The following is an 11,230-nucleotide window of genomic DNA, read 5'->3' as shown; positions in this document are numbered from 1 at the left end:
ATTTATAAAAAAGACATTTTGATTGCTTTTATGTTTTTGGGGAATCTATGTTTTGTTTATTGAAAAAATGAAAGTAGCTATTTAGAAGTTACAGTTTCATTGATATTATTACATGTAAACTTTTGTATCTAGTTTAATTGTTTCAGGTGTATGACCTGTGGTCATTTTTATATAAAAATAAAAAAGGACAACAAACACAAGTTATAGCGTGTGTGTGCTGCCTGTCAAGCCTTTTCGGAGGTCTAAACTTGGAAAGTCCAAACAATTATGTGGTTGCAGTTTGGTTAGGTTAAGGAAAGCAACCTGCTTCATGTTGAATAAGGTTCAGTAATGTCACTTGTGTAGCTCACATTACAGGATATATGGAAGTTAATTTACGATTGGACAAACTGAGGAAAGAAATATAAGTGGGGGGAACTGGTGGGAATACTAGAGAGGCAATAAGTTACTTAGCACACCCGCCAGGTATTACCTCAGGCGGCAGCCATCAGGTCTGTTGGCATGTTAGCAGGAAGCCCCCGCAGCGCTGGTCTTTGATACATGAACATGGTGCCCAAACTGGTCTTCCACAAAAGGCCTAGAGTAGTAGGTGTGCGTAGCTGTAATGGTGTCCCATTGCATGTCACAGCACAGCTGGCGTCTCCTATCGATGGTGACTCAACTTCACACACAGCAGCTGAGTTTTATTACACCCGAGCCTTGTTACTGTAGTTACAGAAACTGCTGCACGCACACCACAAAGAGACTTCAGGACATCATTATGACACCCTATCAGTACAGCTCAACCCCCCACCATTGTTTCTCAATGAAAACCAGTTCAATATTAAGAAGGGAAAGAGGATACAAGGGGAATAATAACCTCCTTTCACTCCAAACCCCATCACCTTGGGTGCAGTCCCATAAATGAACCGCCCACCTTCCTCCACCACCTCCCAACACAGCCTTTTCTTGCTCATCACACACTAGAGGGGAGCTTCTAGCAATGAAGCTAGAGCAATGAATCGAGGGGCACTGACCAGGCTGCTGTATTTGGCATGTTGGGCGTGAGAAAAGGCTGGTCCTGAAGTTCTTCACAGAGCTCATGCAAAATGACTGCATGCCCCTCCGGTGTTCCTAATCGTTCTGAAGCTCTGAACTTTGAGCCATTTATGGTGAACATACAAGCCCAACATGAAGACATAAAGCTCTTGTGAAACAAAAAGAAACCCGCTGCCTCGGGTACTGACTTGACAGAAGCAGCTAGAATACGTTCAGGCAATGTGCACTGAAGTGCACAGAGGATTCATGATTGGCCACTGCACAAACACCCGCATGTTTTCCACTCATTATAGACATATCCCCCACAAGACTGGCTTTGTAGTCCAGACCATATCTCTGTAGATAACTGATGATCTTCTCTTGAAGCATCCAAACCATCAGTCATGTGCTGCCCCTCTGTTCTTTTTTGTTTTCACATGGATCATGATTTTCTGTATATTCCAATATGGCCAAAACGTTCCCACTATATCTGATTCGTCTAACTCACGATGACGTCATTGGGGAATAGTTTTGTGTATCAGTAAGCAGCAAAACATCTGCAACAAGTCCTAATTCTCTTTTCCTTTTTTTTTTTTACCGTTCATCCATACGTTGCTCACAGCTTTTGTATTCATGCCATGCCAATATGCCATGTGCATGGTACTCTGATTTGGAATGTATTGCAATCCCACCATCCTTCGATGCTATTTCCAGTTTGCAAGAGAGCGACGTGAAAGCAGATGGAGGGGCAGACGGGAGTGACAAATGTCTGCATACAAAGCAATGGGCCAAGTCCATCCATGGGTATTCTTCATACCGTGTAGAAGTTAAACAAACTCTCTGGATTGTGAAACATTCTAAAAATGATAAATGGTGATAACAACGATCAATAAAAAAAGACTGGCGAAAAGGAAGAAAATGCATTCTTCTGTCAATAACGCTACATTCGATAGCTATCTTCTGGTCGGATCAAGGCAGAATCATTCATTTCTTCAACTGTTTTTTTTGGAAATAAAGGGAATACCTAATATGACTCCAGGGCTTAATTTCTCCCACCATGCCCCAAAGTAAGATAATGGTATGGTAATGGTAATAATCAATTATATACACCATTCTACATAACTGAAATTCCCAGCGAGATTGGATCAGATCACTAACTCAACATTCTCTCACCCCACTTTGGCTTGGCCTATTTTGCAAAAGTGATTGTACCTTTAATCTTTTATAAAAAAAAAAAAAAAAAAAACAAGAGGAACAATGCACAGCTGCTAAATAACACAGGAAGGCCACGTTTATAGGTTGTAGCTATTCATTAGTTGGCTGACATTATGTTAGATAAGCTAACTAGCTACATAATATTCGAATGGGACCACTGGGAGCTCTTGAAGCCATGATACCTGTGAGGGCCGTTGTCGAAATGGTGTTGTTCATTTTCCAAAAATAGTCTCAAGTGGTGTCTCTCCTCCTGTTTGACTGCATCAAACATCAGACATAGTTTTCTCTCCAGCAGTTTTTCCTGTCCTCACTGTGCCATAGACAGCCATTCATGAACTGTAAGTGAAAATATCTTATCACACTAGAGAAGCAATTCAATGTAAAACCTGAACTCAGCTTATGCGAAAGAAACACATCAAACATAAAAGAGAAGAGGCTAATTTCTAACAGGAGACCTAGACACTAAATAACGCAAATGGTGTTAAAGACAATTGGAGACTGAAATTCAGATGATTTGAAGGACTTGTTAACATAATATGGGAAAGAGAGGGCCTGTTGTGAATGCCTTATGTAATAGTCACCGAGCGCTGCCACTCCACAGATGGTCCAGGAGAGGTGGGCAGTTGTACCAGCACATCTATTTCCACATAGCAGCAGTAAGAGCTCTTATCCTTCTCTGCAAGCCCAAACTCTGACAGGAGGCTGAGGCACTTGACGAGCAGCAGTGAGGTCAGATACCATGATTAAAAATGGATGCTAATGCGAGAGAGAATGTCAGCATGATGCTGCCATAACACACTCATATTTAAAAAAAAAAAAAAAAAAAAAAAAAGCAGATTGCTGTCGCTCGCTGTGGAGCTCATTGGCTGGTTATTGATTATGGAGCATGCAGAGTGCGCTCAGAGACAGGCCGGTCCCCGGAGAGGATTTGCATGATTGATGCTTGCTTTACGAGGCTCGTATCCCGTGCTTGTCAACTAGTCAGCTCAGCAGAAAAAAGACATATACTGTACCTGATGATAAATGGAAAGTTGTTGCGATGTGGTCTCTAAAATATTGAATACCTGTAGACCTACATACATTATATGGCAGCATGACTAGGAAATAGTTTCTCATTATCAAATTTTTCCATGTGTGAGATGTGAGGAGAGGACAGCTTTAGTTTCTATGCATGGGAAATTCAGCTGTCGCAGCCAGTTTGTATACTGCAGTCCTCGGTCTCACACAAGGTTCCTGTGATTAGAAGGGAAAGTCTGAAAATGTGGTGCAATGCTGACTTAGACAAGATAGGAACTTAGAGATATGTTGTATTTGCAGCACTGGCCTCAAATACACGACTGCCACACACAAAGATGCAAACATCCACTGGTGAGAGAGACTAGTGTAGATACTGCAATAGCAAACAAAGAGTTGGCTGGAGTCATGACACCATTCTGCTGTACTATCTAACCACTCTTAGTGTGGTTTCCAGAGGACAACTGTTTCCTATTTCTAAGGTTTTTATTACAGTTTTCGGATTCATAGAAAATGTACAGTATGTTCATGGCCTGGGATTTGTTCCCTTCCAGACTTACTGGACTGAACAACCAAACTGACAGTGCCCACATCCCGCCCACAACCCCACTGGGCAGCTGTTTTTTCAGTACCAAACTCCAAAACCTCCCACTGTAAACACTACCTGCCTATTTCTAATCAGCAGACAGCCACAGTCAGCAACAATCCAGTTAACATAATGGAGCAATTAGCAGCTAATGAATAAGAGATATCCCTCAGAAGTTGGTAGAGACCAGAAAAAAGCAGGGGTGAACTGTATTCCGTGGATTCACAGGGTGGACGATGTTGCTCCACAGGCAACAGTTTGGAACAAGTTTTCCAGATCAACTTCAAAGGCTATGATGTGTCAGTGTCGTGTTCACAACTCATTTCTTTAGACTTTCTGTCTTTGGACATAGGATGAGTACACACTTTGGGCCTCTTTAAAGGAGACCTATTACGCTTTTCTATTTTTTTCCCCCTTTCCTTCAGTGTGTTATATACTGTATGTTTTTGTGCCTGTAAAAGTCTTGACAGTTAAAAAGTCCAAAGTCCAGAGCAGTCGAAGCTCCTCTCTCCCACACACTGCTCCTGAAATGTCTCCTCAGTAGTCCGGCCTTTCTCTCAGTGACTTCTTGACATCAGACCACGTCACTATGTCATACATATGTATAAAATACGCCTGTATTCATGGCAGAAGTGAAGCTAACTGGAGGCTGAAAAAAACAGCCAGAGACACGGTGAGCAGTGCTGAATCAGACATGTGTGAGCTGACCAATCAGAGAAGGCAGGAGAATAAACCTATTAGTAGCAACGTAACATAAAGGTAAGAATCTGAAAATAAGCATAAGCACTCTGTGACGTTACACTCTTTAAAGGAGCTTTATAAATAAGTTACTTATTTCTGACATAGCTGGTCGAGGTGCAGCTCATTTTAACTACTTTATATATGGCTGGGTTTGTATTATCTATCATAAGCATCAAAATAACTATTGTAGTTTCTGGGCTGTCTTCTTCAAAAAATGTCGGCGTGTAGTAGGTTGATAAAAATTCTGCAGAGGCAAGGCTGGGTGGAATGATAGAGCAGTCTTTATTAAAACAGACTTGAGCCTAGCGTCCGAGCAGAGTGTGGCCACACATCTGATGTTCTCCAATCTAGGGCAAGGTAATGCCAAACGTTTTTGCCCTTCTTGCCCTATCAGATCTCCTACGCCTTCGCTCTTAGGAATTCTACCAAGTGCCACCCCCGTCTCTGCTCGTGGGACCCTTCTTAAAGTCCTTTGGGCAGTACCTGCTTACTCCTAATTGGTCACTGCGGTGGGTTGAAGGTTCATCTCCCATAAATGACCAAATCTGTTACTGTCCCTCCTTCGGGCTTGTACTCCAAAATTACCTAGATGAGCCTTCTATCCTTTTCTGGAGATGCGCGTGTTTAAATATCATCCTCCATCTGAAACAGGAGTCAGACTCCAATTCAGTCCCTATAGTGGCCCTGTCCCCTGCTAACCTTTGACCCACACAGCTAAATGCTGACTCCAAGGTCTCTTGGAGCTGTGCGCCCCGTATTGTCTGCATTCCCTAACTCACACAAGGAGGAACAGGTTAAATTTAAATTGAGTTGAATTAAAGGCCAGAATGTGTTACCATCCAGACACCTCACTATCAAATCAAAGTAAATAACTATAGCTGTCAACCTCCTGGCTACTGCCAAGTTGCCCTTGAGCAAAGGAACCAACCGCCCTTTAGCTACCGGTTACATTTTGATACACTGTATTACTGCTTTCAGATAGCTGGTGTTTTCTGGTGTTTTATTTATTTATTTATTTATCTATTTTTCTTTTTGAGTGGATTTATGATGAGCAAAAAACATATCCCCATTACTGAGCTCCATCACTTCATTTCAAATAAGCCATTACCGAGAGGCTGAATCCTATCCAATAAACCTAAACCAGCCCTAATAGCTTTACACGTGCACCCCGCCGCCACTGATTAACTGCTATGATAATATGATTACTGGAGAAAATTAGGCTCTCTATCACATCATCAGTTTACTGTAAGATAGAGGACACAGGAGATGGGGGGGTTGGGGGGGGTGAAAGGAAAATTCCATCAAAGTAAGTTACGGAGGCACAATAGCCGAGAACTTCCATTACCAAGTGTGACAATTACACAGATGAGCCCAATGTGTGCTCTCTCGCCTCCCATTGTGCTGCGGTGTTATCACCCCGTACACCCCGAGGCACAAATTAGTGACACGGATGTCCAAAAAGATGGGCTTATCATTAATTTTGCTATGTACCGAAGAGATACAATGCAGGACTCACGGAAAGGGACTCGAACAAAGCCTGCTATAATTGAGCTCTGCCTTCGGGTGCTGGTACCGGGCTATTGTCCCACTGGTGGCTATTCTTGGTGACTCATTCCTGTATTGATGGCCGAACAAAGCACCTCTTAGCTGTTTAGGCTAGCTGGTGAGATTGTATGTGGCTAAATGTTCGACACAGGGAGCATTTCCGTTCAGCTAGATCCTCTGCGCTTATACTTCACAACCAGCTTGGCGCCTTTAGAGAAATAAAGGAGGCGAAGATTTCATGTGAGGAATATTGATGGGCGGTGTAATTCGAAGATTGCATTGTGTCAGCCGTGCAAGATGATTCAGTGGCCCAACTGCTAATGAATAGAGTAGGTTTTGGCATTTGGGGAAAGGTTGAACTTTCCTTGACCCTAGAGATGGATGTAATGAGGTAAACACTGGCAGACAGAGATTGTGGTGAATCAGAGGTAGAAGTCTGCCGTGAGAATTCATCACCACATTGGCCTGTTGAGCACTTTGCCTGGAATGACTTTGTTTGTCATTAATAACCTTATAATAACTTTTTTTTTATCCTTCTGTTTCCTCTTAATAATAAGCTGACACCTTCCCTTTTCGAAGGATAAGACCATGTAAGATGTGGATAAGATCGTATCCACATGGTTGCAAGCATCAGCTAAATAAATGTAATTAATGTCACGACAAGCCAAATGAGACGAGACGATGAACGCGCCTCGAGCCAGCGTCAAGGTGGTCCGAGTATTGTTGATAGGAGAGCTCCCCAAACGTCCTCTGCTGTGGGCAAGGTATCATTAATTCAATATGCTTCGAAGGTTGTGATGTATTATGTGAAAAGTTTTCTCAATATTTATTTGCTCAGGGAAGATTTGCTGTAGATGTTGGTTCTTTTCAGCATACCCCTGTGTTTCCTCTCCTCCAGCCTTCACACGCTGCAGAGACAGAAGGAACTGGTGCTGCTCAGGTCAGCCTGGGTCTGGTGAGATTATCCGCTGAGCCCCTGCTCTACAGCGCCGGATGATAAGGCTACTTATCACCACATAGGACAAAGACATATGCTAATGCTCATACAGCAAGAAGTTCACCTTTAACCACAGTTCATTGTTAATGCAGTGCAGTGAACTCCACTTTATTAGGCGCACCTTGGTTTTAGTGAGTAGAAGCTCCTTTTGCCTTCAGGAAAGGGTGAATAATTTAAAGCATGGCTTCAGGAAGGTGCCAGAAACCAACCACAGGAATTCCAGTCGGTGATGATCTCACTCTCTCCCAAATGTTTCCAAAGGGTTGAGATCTGGGGGACCTGGAGATCTTGTGTCTGTGTATAGACAGTTCAAATCACAACCACTCCCTTTTCAATAGCCTCAACGTAGTTTCATCTATGAAGGACAGCTGTGATGACTTTTTGAATATTACATGAAGCCCCTAATGGAGAGGACGGGCCTTACAAGATCACATTAGATAAATGTTTTGTTTGGGACGAATGAATTATTCAGGTGTTACGTAATTTCACTAAACCCCATGTGGACTTTGTCATGCTTCATTTTACTACTTGAGGTACATTTGTGTGGACACCGTGTTTTGGGGGGAGTGAGTAGACACAAGTTCTTTTTTGTCTTGTTACATCCTCTTGGGCTGGGAACCATCTTTGGATGTGATATAGCTCATCTCATTACACCTGGAACTCTACTCTGAAATCCAGGACACTGTAAGTCAGGTGCAGACAGCTCTGCACACACCATGTTTGAGAATTTGGTGAACAGACAGGAACAATTTCCCACCCCTGACATGAGCTGTTCTGCAGAGGAAAGCATGTCAGGTCTCTAAGTCAAACCACGTGTCAAAAACCCTGCATTAAAAGTCGAGGCTGTTTACAATAATTTATTGATCTTATCTTCTTTTTCTCTCAAGAGCATCCATCAGCCCAGTGTTTGAAACACTTTTCATCAATAATAAATTAGCTGAATAAAAGACTATAAGGTAAACTGCGATCAGCACGGGTACGCAGCTGGGAGTTTTCCTCCATGTTGTTAGATCTTCTTCTAATGTGGTTTTAACAAGGTAAGTCCATTCAGCAGCTGTTGGGTGCTGGTATCCCACTTGAATCAATATTATAATGTAAATACTTAACTACTAGAATTCGGCTGACCGCCTGAGCACATGTTTCACTTGAGGAAAACCGGAAGAGTTGTAGACCTGCAGACTTCAGACAATACATGATTAATAATTGTTGGCAAATAATTCTGGCACCAACTTTCATGGCAATGCATCCAACAGTTGCTGAGACACTTAAACATACTCAAAATCATGAATTTCAACCTCATGGTGGCACCAAGGAGCAACATCTGGGACGGAAAAATGAAGAATTTGAATTTATGGACAGGGCGCTTTGAGTGACAGATGACAGCGAACCGTCTGCTCAGCTTCACCTCAGCTAACTGCAGTCACCGATCTTCACTTATCTGCTGTGTTTTGGAGTATTTTTATGCAAATACAGGACAATAAATTTGACGTCGCGCAGTTACTATGTCGCGCAGGACTATGAGACCAGAGCGGAGGAACACATGCCGGTGTTTTGGATAAATGAGCGACTCTGTTAGCATTAACTGGCAGACAGTAGTTGGAGCCGAGGAGCTCTGGAGGAATAAACACCTCAAGTAGAGGAGAGTACAGAGTTTATCTTTAAAAAAAATGGATAAAGCCTCCTTCTAGCCAACCTGTCTGCCGCAATGAGCCCCAGAGGTGCCGAAATCTACTGTTGTGCACTGTAATTCGCTCTTATTTGACTGCTCAGTGGAAGGCAAGGTACTTTACTCTGTGAACATACAGACGAGAGATGGGAAAAGAAAAGACACTGCAGATTGGCAGAAAGAAACGTAGTTGGGCAGAGTCTGGCACTGCCAAGACGGCAACGACTGGCACCACCGTTGTTGAGCTTCCTGTGGTTGGTGTCGTAGTAGTTCTGTCCACTATCTTCACTGTCAGTAGATGACACTAAATGTAAAGTAAGAGGATCACTAAAGTCATGTATAACTGAACCAAATGTCACAGCAATCCATCAAGTGGTAGTTAAAACACAGGACTTCAGTCCGGACCAAAGGGGTTGAGCCGCTACACGAACAGCAGGCTGACATTGCCTGGCTCAAGTCTCTAAACTTTTCCTAAATGTCAGCACTGTAACTCCATCGTCATTAATTTATTTCAAATTATGGCTAAATGAGGTATGTTGCCAGACTGCATTGCACCACATATCCACTATGTGGATAAAAAACTAATCATTTTGCTGGTGCAGTCAAATTGTCAAAGTAATCCAGCAAGCGTATCAGTCAGTCATTTCTGTACTCCAGAGGAACCCCTGACCACTTTTAACACACAGTTCACACTTCGGTGATTCAATACACTCTGCGCCCTAGCACAGAGGTGTGAATGGGCCTGAAGGACTCGCTTCTTCGCTCTCCTGTTTACAATTTACTACCATCCAGGGACAGCTGAGAAGCCTGCCGCAGCTTGATAAAGATTAATGGGGGCAGGAAATCATTAATCCCCTGCTCCATGTTCGATTTGGACACAGCTGCGAGTCCCAGAACAAGTGCCTAAGTGTTGAGAAGAACGGTGCGATGCAATCTCATTTTAATTATTTTGAACTGTATTGAAAAAAGAGAGAGAGAGATGAGTCGAAAACTGCTGAAGGAGCTTGGCACCATTTCCCAAAGTATGATGTATACTTATAGGCACTTGTAAAATAAATTGATGACCACAAGGCAGAGATGATTTGCTTTACGGCAGATTGAATTTGCTGGTGTTTGTATTTTTCTCATCTGCTTTTTGGCAGCGGCGGACAAAGTTTGCCTGACAGAAAGGCCGTTCACACTTTCCACTCAGTTTCTGTCTTCACCTTCTTCAAATCTATGCTAAGTCCCCCCTGAAAAAAACCCCAAAAAACCATCTGCAGTCCGTCTTGACCTCGTACTCCACCTCCCGGGTAAAATAAGTCAGGCATGATGCTGTAAAATCAATAGCTTTTAACATCACTATGTTTCAAGCGCAGGTACCCGACCGGCATCAGGCTGACAGAGCGCATCTCCTTTCTGCTGTCAACACAGGCTCGGGAGAAAAAAGTTTGCTTTTTCTTCTCTCTGTAAAAAAAAAGATGTGTAAATTATTAATGGCTTGCATTACAGATGCAGGCCAGAACTCCCAGGGGGGGAGAAGTTTTTTCTACTGATACAGCGCTGACATCGAGCAACAGTTTGCATGTTTCTCATCTTCTTCAGCTAGCGGGGCCGCACTCAGCAGAGCTGGGCACGACTGCTCAGCTGCTTATAGGCTGGATGGACGGCTCACATCTGCACTGACGGGTTTGTGGTCCACATCACTCCTACGAGCTGCCTTTACAGTGCAGTTGTTGCACAGATCCACAGCAAACAGGCCGATGACACAGAACACGAGGAGCTTACAAAGGTTGGGGGGGGTGCACAGAAAAGAGGAAAGTGTTTTCCTGATGACTTCCAGCCAGGTCAACGCTAACATGTGGATCCCGACAGCTCCTGAACCACCTGTCTTTTCAAAGCACTTTAACAAGGTCTTTGTGAATAATGGTGTGAACATTTCAAATACGCACCATATTTCTCAAGGTCTTCTACTGGGTGACTTACTTGGTCCACTTCCTTTTTAGATTGTACCAGTGCAGTGCCGGGGTTTGTTTTGATTTCTTGGCCTGCAGTAATGCTGCATGCAGCTTTCTTGAGAACTGCACCTCCAAAATACTGCACACTCAACAGTGACTGCAGAGTACTTATTGAAAAATTAACACTGAGCCTCAAATTAGCTAACGCCTTGTTAGGTGTAACCAGCGCCAGTGTGGCTGTGGGTATAAAGCAGGTTAGATGAACTGTTCTCGAGATATATAAACTACAGAGAGATGCTTTGCCTTTGAGAAAGATGTGCTTCCACCCACCAGTGTAATGTATTCACAGCTGATGAACCAATAAAAGGGAAAAAAAAACATCTAAAATTTGTATGTGCAACAACTATTTTTCATTAAAACGTGTCAGAAATGAAATACGGTCGTTGGTGCTGATTTCAAAAGAGATGAAGTTCTAAGAGGACTTCAATTCTGGCGAAACTTGAAGCAAAACA

This window comes from Acanthopagrus latus, chromosome 6 (genome assembly GCF_904848185.1).
Source record: "Acanthopagrus latus isolate v.2019 chromosome 6, fAcaLat1.1, whole genome shotgun sequence".
In the NCBI taxonomy this organism is placed as follows: Eukaryota; Metazoa; Chordata; class Actinopteri; order Spariformes; family Sparidae; genus Acanthopagrus; species Acanthopagrus latus.
This window is presented reverse-complemented; position numbering follows the sequence as displayed.